Below are 12564 nucleotides of genomic sequence, written 5' to 3' on the forward strand. Positions count from 1 at the left end.
ACTTTCAAGTGCATATTTTAGTGAGAAAATTCCTTAAAAAATTTTCATATAGTTTCTCTCAGAAAGTGATACTTGAATATGAGAAAATTCATAAGAAAATTTTCTAGTGCTTTATCTCTATTTTTTAGTGCATGCATACTCCGTGTCGGAGTTGAGGTGATCAGACACGGAGTTGAGGTGATCAAGTTCAGCCACTGGAGTTCTAGAAGAAAAGTCAATGTTTGAAGATCGTTAGAGGTTCTAGTTGCTACTGTGGTAAAAGACAAATGGGTCATTTGTCTGGTCAAGTAAGAGTGTCAATTGACAAAAGTTTTGTAATTGAACTTTACTTGTAACTGATTTTCAAATAATAAAATTGACTTTCTTGGGTTTGGCTGCCCTGTAGGATTTTACTTTTAAAGAGTTCTTTAAAGGGTTTCCCTTCATAACCAAAATTGATGTTACGCACTTCTTTTATTTTATATATTTGATTGTTTATCAAATTATTGCATAATTAACGACTAACCGATTTGTTGAGTGAATTGATAGATATTTACACTACTTTACAATACATGGATACTTTGGTAATTTTAATTGGCATTAGAGCGTAGTTCACTCACTCGAGTGTAATCTGTGCTCCTGTAGATCATGTCGTCTTCGTTATATGTTCCACCACACTTTAATGAGAAAAACTATCCTTATTGGAAAGTTCGTATAGAGTTTTTCTAAAATCTTTAGATGAACGTGTGTGTGGCATTAAGCGATAGGACCACTTACATGTTCTTTCATTCCTTGCATATTATTAGTTTAAGACATGCATTTCACACTCTTTTATTTGTTTGCATCTCTTTTTGTTTGATTTAGTTTAGGTGTTTTCTTTCTTTTTCTTTTTTTTTTTTTTGCGTTATTTATTTTGATTTGGTTAAGTTTTCTTCTATTTTTCTGGTTTGTCATATAAAATAAAATAAAAAATGAAAATTGAACAAAGGAAGAGATCATTTCTTGCCTAGCCAAGTCAAGAGTACTTGAACCCTCATACTTCTCATATTTGGAGTTGGAACAACTCTATTTTTTTTTTTTTTTTTTTTTATATAAGCTACAAGGTGAGTGTAAAACCCATGACTCATTTTGGCAAAGTTATTTTTTAGTGCACGGTGATAAACTTATTTTTCACATATTATTTATTATATATGTTCCATAAAGGCTCATTGATGCTATCCAAAGAGGGAGTCCTAACCTTAAACTGACTAATATTAGTTGAACCTAGTACTAAAAGTTAAGAGGTCTCTTCTTGTCGAATATAAATAGTTGATCCATATAGAAAAAATCGGTATTTCTTCAATGCGAAAAAAGACAAACACCTTACACGGATCTTATCCTTTAAGTCCTTATATAAAAAATCTTTGCTCTATTCATTGTGAAAAAAGATGAGTAATAAAATGAACATATCAAGGGTTGTGCAAAATTGTGTTCGAAGGAGATACTCTTTTCAAGTATCTAGGCCCTAGCATAAAATTTGACTTTTAAGGATAGAGATAAACTCATTTGGTAGTATCTAAAAAAAAGGACAAAATAAAAATTTATATTTAAATAATTAAATATTTTATGGTTATAGTAAGTTGTCTCACTCAAACACCCACATAGACTTTGGCCACTATGAATTTATGGTGTGTCAACACTTATTTTTTGGGTCTTTATTTTAAATAAGAGAGTATGAATCTCTTTCAACGTTGGTTGTGTAATTGGTATATTGTGTTTGAACACTTGATGCATTTAGGCAAGTAATTTGGGTTTATTAAAACAAATACAGCTACCACCCCAGAAGAAGGATGTGCACCTACAGATGCAGTCTCAGACAGAAACTTACCCAATATTAAGGTAGTTACATCTACTGCCTCATAAGGATGATGTGCACCAACAACTACAGCTTCAAAATGAACCTTACCCTCTGGATGACGTGTATATGCTCTACACACAGATAAGAAGAATTCCAGAAAAGTCTAGAAGACTCCAGGATGAGAATATTCTAGGAATAGAATCTAATGTGTATCAATCATTTGCATTTGGTTGTTATGAAAAAGTTTATAAATATGGACTCTGTTTTGTATCCAAAAGATATGGAAAAGTGAAAGAATTCTAAATGAGAGAAAACTTCTTTCAGTCATTTTATCGAGTACCTCCAGTGCCTTGCCTATTTATTCTTTATGGTATCTAGAGTTTGGTAAAAGGCTCACGCCTGCACCTTACTTTTTCTTTTCTTTTCTTTTCTTTCATCTTTTAGTTTAAACCATCATGGCATCCTCCGACACCTCTTCATTCAACACAGCGCCCGTTACCCCACCTCCTCATAACCCCTCCATTGTAAACTCTGCCACTCATTCCATCACTATCAAGCTCTCCATAGACAACTTTTTGCTATGGAAAGCTCAAATAGTTCCTTTCCTCAGGAGACATTAGCTCTTTGGCTATGTCAACGGAACGATCTCCTCTCCCTCTCCCACTGTCAATAATGCTCCCAACCCCAAATATCAGCATTGGCTTCCTCAAGATCAGCTGCTCATTTCGGTGCTCAACTCCTCCTTAACAGACATTGTCTTAGCCTAGGTTCTTGAGTGTACCACATCGTCTAAAATCTGGTATGCTCTTCATAACCTATATGCAACACGCTTTTCTGCTCATCTAATCCAAACACAACTTCAATTGGCTACTCTGAAAATGGGCTCGGAATCATTAACTGAATATTTCAACAAAGCAAAAAATATTTCAGTCTCGTTGAGTGCCACTAGTCATCCTCTTTCTCCATCTTAGTTCTCTGCTTTTTCGCTTGCTGGTTTGGGCTTTGAATATGAGTCGGTGGTCACCTTCATTGCCACTCGACCAGATTCTCTATCTTCCCATCAAATATATAGTTATCTATTAAATCATGAGTCCCGGTTGGCTCACCAGTCTCACTCTCATCTCCCTGGTTCCTCACTTTCGGGCCATTCTCTAGTTGTGCATGCTACCATTAGACCACCCACACCCTCTACTTTTCATAGAGGCAGAAATATTTCTGGACGTGGGGGTTGTCGAAAGCGTGGTTCTGGTCGAGGTCCTCAAAATTTCTTGTCCACCCGTCCTGAGTCTCATCCCACATGTCAAGTCTGTCGTAAATCTGGTCATTCGGCCATCTCTTGTTATCACCGCTTCGACCACTCTTATCAAACTTCACCTCCCTCTTCCTTTACTGCAAACTATTCATTTCTCCCTAACTCGGGTTTTCCCTTGGTTCAATGGTTTCCAAACATTGCGGCTACCAATCACTTTACTTCAGACTTTGCTAATCTCACATCGTCTCATGTGTCCTTACTCTCATGACATTTGTAGTTGACACATTTGATTTAGCCTGAAGTGGAAAAATGTCATTTTCCACTAAGTCTATTTGATTTAGCTTGAAGTGAAAAAATGACAATCTAATTAAGTTTGCCAATCAAATTAGGGGGGGAGAAATTTTGGCCTCTCTAGCCTTGCTTAAGGGTGTGTTTGGATGTTGAAGTGAATTGAGTTGAGTTGAGTTGAGATGATAAAATATTGTTAGAATATTATTTTTTAATATTATTATTATTTTGGGATTTAAAAAAGTTGAATTGTTTATTATATTTTGTATTGAGATTTGAAAAAGTTGTAATAATGAGTTGAGATGAGTTTGAGATCCAAACTCACCCTTGCTTAAGTCATGTGAAATTTCACATCGTCTCTAGTGTCCTTACTCTCATGAACAAAATGAGTCTGTTGAGAGACGACATCGTCATATTGTAGAAACATGACTCACACTACTTGCACATGCCTCAGTCCCGAACAAATATTGGTTAGAGGCTTTCTAGACATCAATCTTTCTGATTAATAGAATGTCCACTGTTGTTCTTAATCACAAATCACCCTTTCAAACTCTCTTTAATCAAACTCCTGGTTATATTTTTTTAAGAGTGTTTGGTGTTGCTTGTTGGCCTAATCTTAGACCATTTAATCGACATAAAATGGATCAACGATCCCAACTGTGTGTTTTCATGGGTTATAGCCCAGACCACAAAGGCTATTTTTGTCTTCATCTCCCTACAGGCCGTACTTACATATCAAGAGATGTTAAGTTTGATGAGCAAAATTACCCCTTTACGGCTCAGTCCAATCCTCCTACATCCATCACTTGATCTGGGCCCTCTCTCACTCCACTTATCCACTGAATCATCTAATCTCACAGCCCACCCACGTGAACTTCACCTCACCTCCCATAGACTCAAGCCCATCACTCGCTCCTCCTCTCAGTCCTCACCATACCAACTCAAGCCCGTCCCAAACACGTAGCCCATCACTTGCTCATCCTCTCAGTTCAAACCCTACCTCTCTCAATCCATCCTCGCAGCCGCCTTCAACCTCATCAAACTCAAACCCTAATCTCCATCATCTCTCTTCGCAACCGCCGTTACCTTCATCAAGTTCAAACCCAAATCCCTCTCATCCCTCCTCACAGCCAACCTCCTATCTTCATCCAATGACTACCCGTGCCAAAAACAACATTCACTGCCCTAAAACTCATTTGGATGGCACCCTCCCATGGCTTGACAAACCATCTCTGTCCACCAAAGTTGCGTCTCCTCTCATACCCAAAGAGCCAACCTCCTATTCGGAGGTTTCAAAATTCCAAGAATGGAGAACAACCATGGTCCTTGAATTTCAGGCTTTGTTGCAAAATAAAATGTGGGACTTGGTTCCTGCATCTCCTTCCTACAATGTACTTGGTGCCAAATGGGTTCTTAAGTCGAAATGCAGGGCGGATGGTTCCCTTGAGCGCCGCAAGGCTCGTCTTGTGGCCAAGGGATTCCATCAACAGCCAGGTCTCGACTACATAGAGACATTTAGCCTTGTTGTTAAACCAATGACCATTCGTTTGCTTCTATCTCTTGTTGTGTCTTGCAGATTGCCTTTGCACCAGTTGGATGTCCAAAATGTCTTCTTGCATGGGGAACTCGAGGAAGATGTCTATATGCAGCAGCCTCCAAGTTTTGTCAATCTTGATCTTCCTCTTCATGTTTGTAAGTTGCGAAAATCAATTTACGGTTTGAAGCAAGCCCCTAGGGCTTGGTTTTCTAAACTGTCCGATTGTTTGGTTTCTCTTGGTTTTCAAGGTTCAACCTCTGATTCCTCTCTCTTTATACTTAAGCAAAAATCTAGATGTATTTATGTTCTGATATACGTCGATGACTTCATAGTCACGAGTTCAAGCTCAAAGTTTATCTATGAGTTTATTTCTGCATTGAGTTCTTTTTTTCCTGTCAAAGATTTGGGTTCTTTGCATTATTTTTTAGGCATTGAAGTCATTAGAAATTTTTCTAGTCTTTATTTGTCTCAAAGTAAATATATATCTAATTTATTGCTTTGCACGAACATGCATAACTCAAAATCTGTTTCCACTCCACTGTCTGATTCGGTAAAACTCACGGCTCTTGATGACCAAACTTTTGAAGATCCTCAACTTTATTGAAATATCATTAGGAGTCTTCAATATCTCTCATTCACCCGACCAGATATTTCTTATGTTGTTAATAAAGTTTCAGTACATGCATTATCCCTGCAACCCCACTGGCAAGCCGTCAAACGAATTCTTCACTATCTTGATCTTACCAAACACTTTGGTCTTCATTTTACTGTCTCTTCACCTTGTAAGTTGGAAGCCTTCTCTGTTGCTGATTGGGCAGGTTGCCTAGATGATCATAAGTCTATGGGCAGATTTTGCATTTATTTTGGGTTGCATTTAAAATCTTGGAGTTCAAAAAAACTACCCACCATAGCTCGGTCTTCTACTAAAGTCGAGTACAAGGTGGTAGCCAATACTACATGTGAGGTTCTCTAGTTACAATCTCTTTTGAAAGAGCTTTGCATTTTTCTCTCTAATCCACCAACATTGTGGTGTGATAACTTAGGCGCTACTTATCTTTCAATTAATCATGTTTTACACTCACGTACTAAACATGTTGAGTTAGATTATCATTTTGTTCGTGAGAGAGTAGCAGCCAAAACTCTTCAAGTCTCATTCATCTCAACCAAGGATCAGATAGCTGATATCTTTACCAAGTCCTTATCCTCTACACATTTCTCACAACTACGATCAAGCCTCACTGTTGGACTAGTGCCACTTGACTCATGAGGGAATATTAAGATAAATACAGCTGCTGCCTCAGAAGAAGGACGTGCACCTATAGCTGCAGTCTCAGACGGAAACTTACCCAATATTAAGGCAGTTACATCTACTGCTTCATAAGGACAATGTGCACCAACAGTTGCAGCTTTAGAAGGAACCTTACCCTCTGGACGACGTGTATATGCTCTACACACAGATAAGAAGAATTCCAAAAAAGTCTAGAAGACTCTAGGATGAGAATATTCTAGGAATAGAATCTTATGTTTACCAATCATTTGCCTTTGGTTGTTATGAAAAAGTCTATAAATATGGACTCTATTTTGTATCCAAGAGATATGGAAAAGTGAAAGAATTCTAAATGAGAGAAAACTTCTTTCAGTCATTTTATCAAGTACCTCTGGTGCCTTGCCTATTTACTGTGTAGGCTTCAAAAGAGTTAAGTTGTTTAAATTTTTTTGAGAGTGTGGGTAAACTTTTATGTTATTTATATTTTCTTTTTGTATTTTTTTATTATCATATTTTTGGCATCTAGACATTTTTTTCATGTGCATAAATTTTTTTGGCTCTCATGAATATGGGATCTTTGGTGGGTTGGTGCTTTATACACATCGATTTTCATATTATGCCCACTAAGTGTTTGATGTTTTGACTCAACTATTTACATATCATGCATTTGTAAATCTCTTTACATGCATTCATGTTCAATCATCATTTTACACTCATTGCATGTGTTTTATATTTACGATAAGGTTTATGATTTGTCAGATTAGTGACAAAAAGGGGGAGAGATTAGAGGAGCAGATTGATGGTTTTTTATATTGTGAAATTTAGATAGAGTTGAATGAATTTTTATTATTCTGATTATGATAGTTTAATATTGAAAGAGAGAACTAATTATCATATTGAGGGGGATAACTAAATTCTCGACATAATTTTGATGTTGGACTAGAACATGGTTAGACTTTGAATTAGATTTTAGTACTAGTTTTTATAGTACTAATTTTAGTCACTATTCTATGTCAGTATTTTTTGTATTTTTGATTATTTGCTTCGAATATCTACTCGGTTTCTTGGTCTGCTGTTAGTGATTTTGATAGGTCTATATTATATTCATTAAGTTGATTTTATCACTAATCTTCTAAAGGGAGAGATTGTAGATGCAAAACGTTCATCAAGTTGGATTTGTCACCAATCTGCCATAGGGAGAAATTGTAGATGTTAAAGTTTGTCTAGGACTAGATGACTAAGTTGATAAGTGTAACAGCTCGCTAGAAATTCATTGGTAGAATTTCTATAGCTTTTAGTAACCTCGTGGAAACACCGTAAGTTTTCACAATTCGACCAAAGTATATGTTTTAGTTTGTCAGCATAGTCAAAGTTATCACTCACTATAGTGCCAGAAATGTGATTTTATTTATTTGATGTAGTTAAAAGTGTCAGATTGAGTTATGATCTATAGGGGTGCTACCCGCCCCATACGGGGCGGGGTAGCCCCCACCCCGCCCCCCGCCCCCCGCCCCCGCATGGGCGGGGGGTCAATATATTCATCCGCCCCCCGCCCCCGGAGTGCGAGGGCGGGGGACCCCGTCCCGGTTGACGGGGTGCGGGTGGAGGGGGTCCTCCGTCCGCACCCCCCGCAGCACTACTGGGCCTAAGGCCCAGAAGCGGTTTCTGGGCCTTTTTTGGCCCGGAAGCGGTTTTTGGGCCTTTTTTGGCCCAGAAAACGCTGTAATGGGCCGAAAATGGCCCAGAAACAGCTTCTGGGCCATTTTAGGCCCATAAAAATATATTTTGTATTTTTTAAAAAAGAAGAGTTAAAAAAAAAAAATTTCATGAATGAAAATAATATATACATACACAATTTTATATAATTAAGACTAATGAAATACTACTATAGAGTATAGACTACAAGTTTACTACCTAATAAACTAATAAATAATAATAATAACTAAGCTATTACAAAAATAAAATGAAAAGTCTAACTGTCTAAACAATTACAAAATTACAAATAAAAGTGTCCAAGGGACATTGTATCAACATTATAAAATTACAAATAAAATATATAATACATACATCTGATAGACTAATTCAAAATTCAAAAATCTACGAAATTAATAATAAAAAAAAAGATGCGAGCGGTTTGGGTCTTTGACTGTGACATTTGGGGCGGCCGGATGGGTAGTCTTGAGGCTTGAGCCTTGAACACATGTTCATATAGCAGTGGAGGTAAACATCGTCTGAGTCGTCTCATGTGTTGCTACAACAATCAATACTAAAATTAATACTGATGAAATTGAAATGAATATAAATAAATACTGATGAAATTGAAATGAATATAAATAAATCAAAATAATAAAATAAAAACAATAATTACCAGATGGTCCAGATCCAGACTGATCATCACCCTCTTCGTCGGTCTCTTTAAAATCTAACACATCCGGAACATAAATATCATTTCCCATTGTCCAACTCTGTGTGCATATCAATGCCTCCACAGTTGTAGGAGACAATGAACTACGGAAAGGATCTAATATGCGCCCTCCGGTACTAAAGGCAGACTCCGAGGCAACGGTGCTAATAGGGATGGCCAATATACAACGGGCAATCTCAGAAAGGATGGGATATTTCTTTGATGCTACCTTCCACCATCCTAAAATGTCAAAATCATCATCATCTTGAATAAGATCCGTTGACAAATAACTGTCTAACTCTGAAACCACCTCCGTAGATTGATGGACTAGTGTGGGATTATGTGCGAGGGTTTTCGTCCATGCCAATCTACGCTTCTTTGTTGCCCCGGTGTCTGAATGAGGTGTTGGGATATGTGTAGGTGTAGTAGATGTAGTACCACCCTTAATTGCATTAAACTCATCATAAAATCTATGAAGGGTATCGCGGGCCATCTCACCAATAAGAACAGTCCAAGCCTGTTCATACGCAAGTCCCAAACCATATAACATGCCAGAAATTTTTAGACGGTGATTAAGAATAGTAGCCACATATAACAAAATATTGAGTCTAGTCAAATCTTCCCAATACTTGTCAAATTTGACTCTCATGGTCAATGCCATCCCCCTCATCCTTAGATTGGAACCCCTACACATGTCGTCTAATTCTTCTTTCATCCTACATATTTGTTGACAAAATTCATAGCATGTAGGGTGCAAAGAAGCAGATAACTTCAACGTGACTTCATAAAACAGCCCGAGAAAATCAACAAATGTAGCAACTACCTCCCAATCATCATCATTAGGCAATCCTAAACCCCCGTGCTCATCAAAGTATTTGACATATTGAATGTCTTCATCACCCAATAATTGAAAGGCTTTTTTATATTCTTGGGCCGCCTCCAACATCAAGAAGGTTGAATTTCATCTGGTGGGAACATCAGTACAAAGACCCCTCTTTGATGTTATGCCCACACTCTTCGCAGCAATTTTGAATTTCTCCAATCTAGAAGGAGAAGACCTCACAAATTTCACAGCCAATCTAACTCGTGCAACCGAGTTATCAACATCTTTTAACCCCTCAGTCACAATTAGATTCAAGATATGTGCAGAACATCTAACATGCAAATATTCACCACCCAAGAATGTCTTATTTGTCTCTTTAAGATAAGTCTTCAGATATCCCAAGGCGACATCATTAGACGAGGCATTGTCAACCGAAACTGTCAAAACCCTACTCAACCCCCACTCCTTGATTGAAGCCTCTAAGGCCTTCCCAATTGTCTCACCCTTGTGATCAGTTATTTGACAAAACTTGATAATCTTTTTATGGAGAATCCAGTCAGAATCAATGAAATGGACAGTCAAAGACATATAATTAAAATTTTGGACTGAAGTCCAAGTATCGGTAGTGAGGCAAACTACCAAACCCGCCAATTGGCCCCTCAAAACATCTTTATCTTTCCAGTACATCTTTTTAATATCCTTTGCCACAGTGTGGCGAGAAGGAAGCATAAATCTAGGTTCCAATTCTTGGACAAATTCTTGGAACCCTCTCACATCCACAAACTGAAAAGGTAGCTCGTCTATGACAACCATACGAGCTAACTTCCTTCTACACTCATCAACATTATACTTTGTGAACCCCTTCAATGTTGAACCCCCACTACTCCCATCCGCCATTTTTTTCAGTCTAATTTCTAGTCTTGATTGACCCTTCTCCACTAAGGATCTTAATATTGGACTCTTCTTGCATTGTTCCTCTAAATGGACCTTTAACTGGGATGTACCATCTTTCCTATAGTGACATCCATATATTTTTTCACAATAATTACATTTAGCTTGTAGGTTATTGGGGTCACCACCCTCTAGTTTGGTAAAATGAGACCAAACTACGGAAACAGGTTTCTTACTTTGTGTGGGCTTAAGGGCGGGGCAAGGTGTATTCCCACTCCCAGGGGTTGGAGTAGGGTTAGGTTCTGGGTCAGGGGTACTGGTAGGGGTGGGAGAGCTATCAGTGAACTCTCTTTGAGAAGACATTCCTGATTCCACAACACAACAAAAAATAAAAAAAAATCAATCAACATACGATATAATTCCAAATATGCACTTATCAATCACGTACGACATAATTCCAAACATAAACCCCTAAATTGAGTTAGGGGTTTCAATTGAAACCCCAAACTGAAATTGGGGTTTCAATCCGAAACCCCAAACTGAATTTGGGGTTTCGGATTGAAACCCCCTCAATTTTAGGGGTTCAATCCGAAACCCCTCAACTTGAGGGGGTTTCAATTCAAACCCCTAAATTGAGTTAGGGGTTTCAATTGAAACCCCAAACTGAAATTGGGGTGGTTTCAATTGAAACCCCTAAATTGAGTTAGGGGTTTCAATTGAAACCCCAAACTGAAATTGGGGTTTCAATCCGAAACCCCAAACTGAATTTGGGGTTTCGGATTGAAACCCCCTCAATTTTAGGGGTTCAATCCGAAACCCCTAAACTTGAGGGGGGTTTCAATTGAAACCCCTAAATTGAGTTAGGGGTTTCAATTGAAACCCCAAAATTGAAAATTAAGGGGTTTCAATTGAAACCCCTAACTCAATTTAGGGTTTCGGATTGAACCCCTAAATCAATTTAGGGTGAGTGTGAGACTGAGTCAGAGAGAGTGAGTGTGAGAGATCGGCGAGAGACTCAGAGACAGAGAGTGAGAACGGAGAGTGAGAGAGGAGAGTTCGAGAAGGAGAGTGAAATGCAGAAATGGGAAGCAGACGCGGGGAAGGGGGGGGACCTTAACTAATAGTGAAACGGCGCCGTTTCACTATTAGTTGAGGGGCGGCACTTACCAGACCTAAGTGAAACGGCACCGTTTTGTCTATAACAAAACGGCGCCGTTTCACTCTACTTATTTGTTTTTTTTTTATATATATAATTTTAATTATATTTTATATATATATATATATAACTCAAGCGGGGCGGGGCTTCGCCCCATCCGCCCCCCGCCTCCGCATCATCCATGGGGTGCGGGCGGGGCCCCCCGCACCCCGCTTTAGCGGGCCGGATCCCCCGCCCCGCATGTGCGGGGTCGGGGCGAACGGGGCGGGTCAGCGGGGAACGGGGCCCCGCTGCCCACCCCTAATGGTCTACGCCATTAAATTCAGTTAATTATTTATGATTTTATGACGTAATAACCTCATTTTCATTTTTCGGATGAAACGCTTGTTTGAAAACGCATTTTGCTTATTTCGAGACACTTGGGGATTGAATTTTAATAAACGAATTGCACAGTTAGGTTTGTATAAATATTTAGATTTTTACTGTGCAAAATTTATATTTCACTTTCCCAAAGTGAATAGTAATCTCTATAGTAGTACCTAGCGCAATGTTTTCAAAATCACAGTATGGAATATCTAAATAAGGTTAGAGAAGTTTTATTTGGACACTTGGTAGGATCTTAGCCACTCTTGGTGAATAGTATTGGACGGCACAAAGAGAAATCATGAGTTGGATTATGAAGCAATCAAAGTGTGAGATCATGCCACCTAAGCGAAACCCTATTCTTTTTCATCTGATCAACCATTTTTTACTAGACCAAAGAGGGTTTCAACCCTAGTAAAACCCTAAATCGTTGGAATCCAATTGAAACTCCAAAAACTTGGTTAAAACCGAAACCCTAAACGGTTTCCCCAAACCCTAAAGTTGGCCTCCAAACCCTTTTTGATCCAATTTCTAGCATTATGTTTAATCACTTGATTAAATTATTTTCACATGCTATTAATTCCTCAAACTTAAGTTATGACATCATTATCCAACCCTTTAAACCTTGGAATTTTGATTGGGTCAAGAAAAATTAGTTTTAGACTTGATAGCATCATAAACCCAAACCAAACCCTCTTTAAATTCCAAATGAAGCCCACTTGTTTAAGACCCACGAATTTTGGCCACCTTAGCAAAACTTCTAGAAG

This window comes from Juglans regia, chromosome 13 (genome assembly GCF_001411555.2).
Source record: "Juglans regia cultivar Chandler chromosome 13, Walnut 2.0, whole genome shotgun sequence".
Lineage (NCBI taxonomy): Eukaryota > Viridiplantae > Streptophyta > Magnoliopsida > Fagales > Juglandaceae > Juglans > Juglans regia.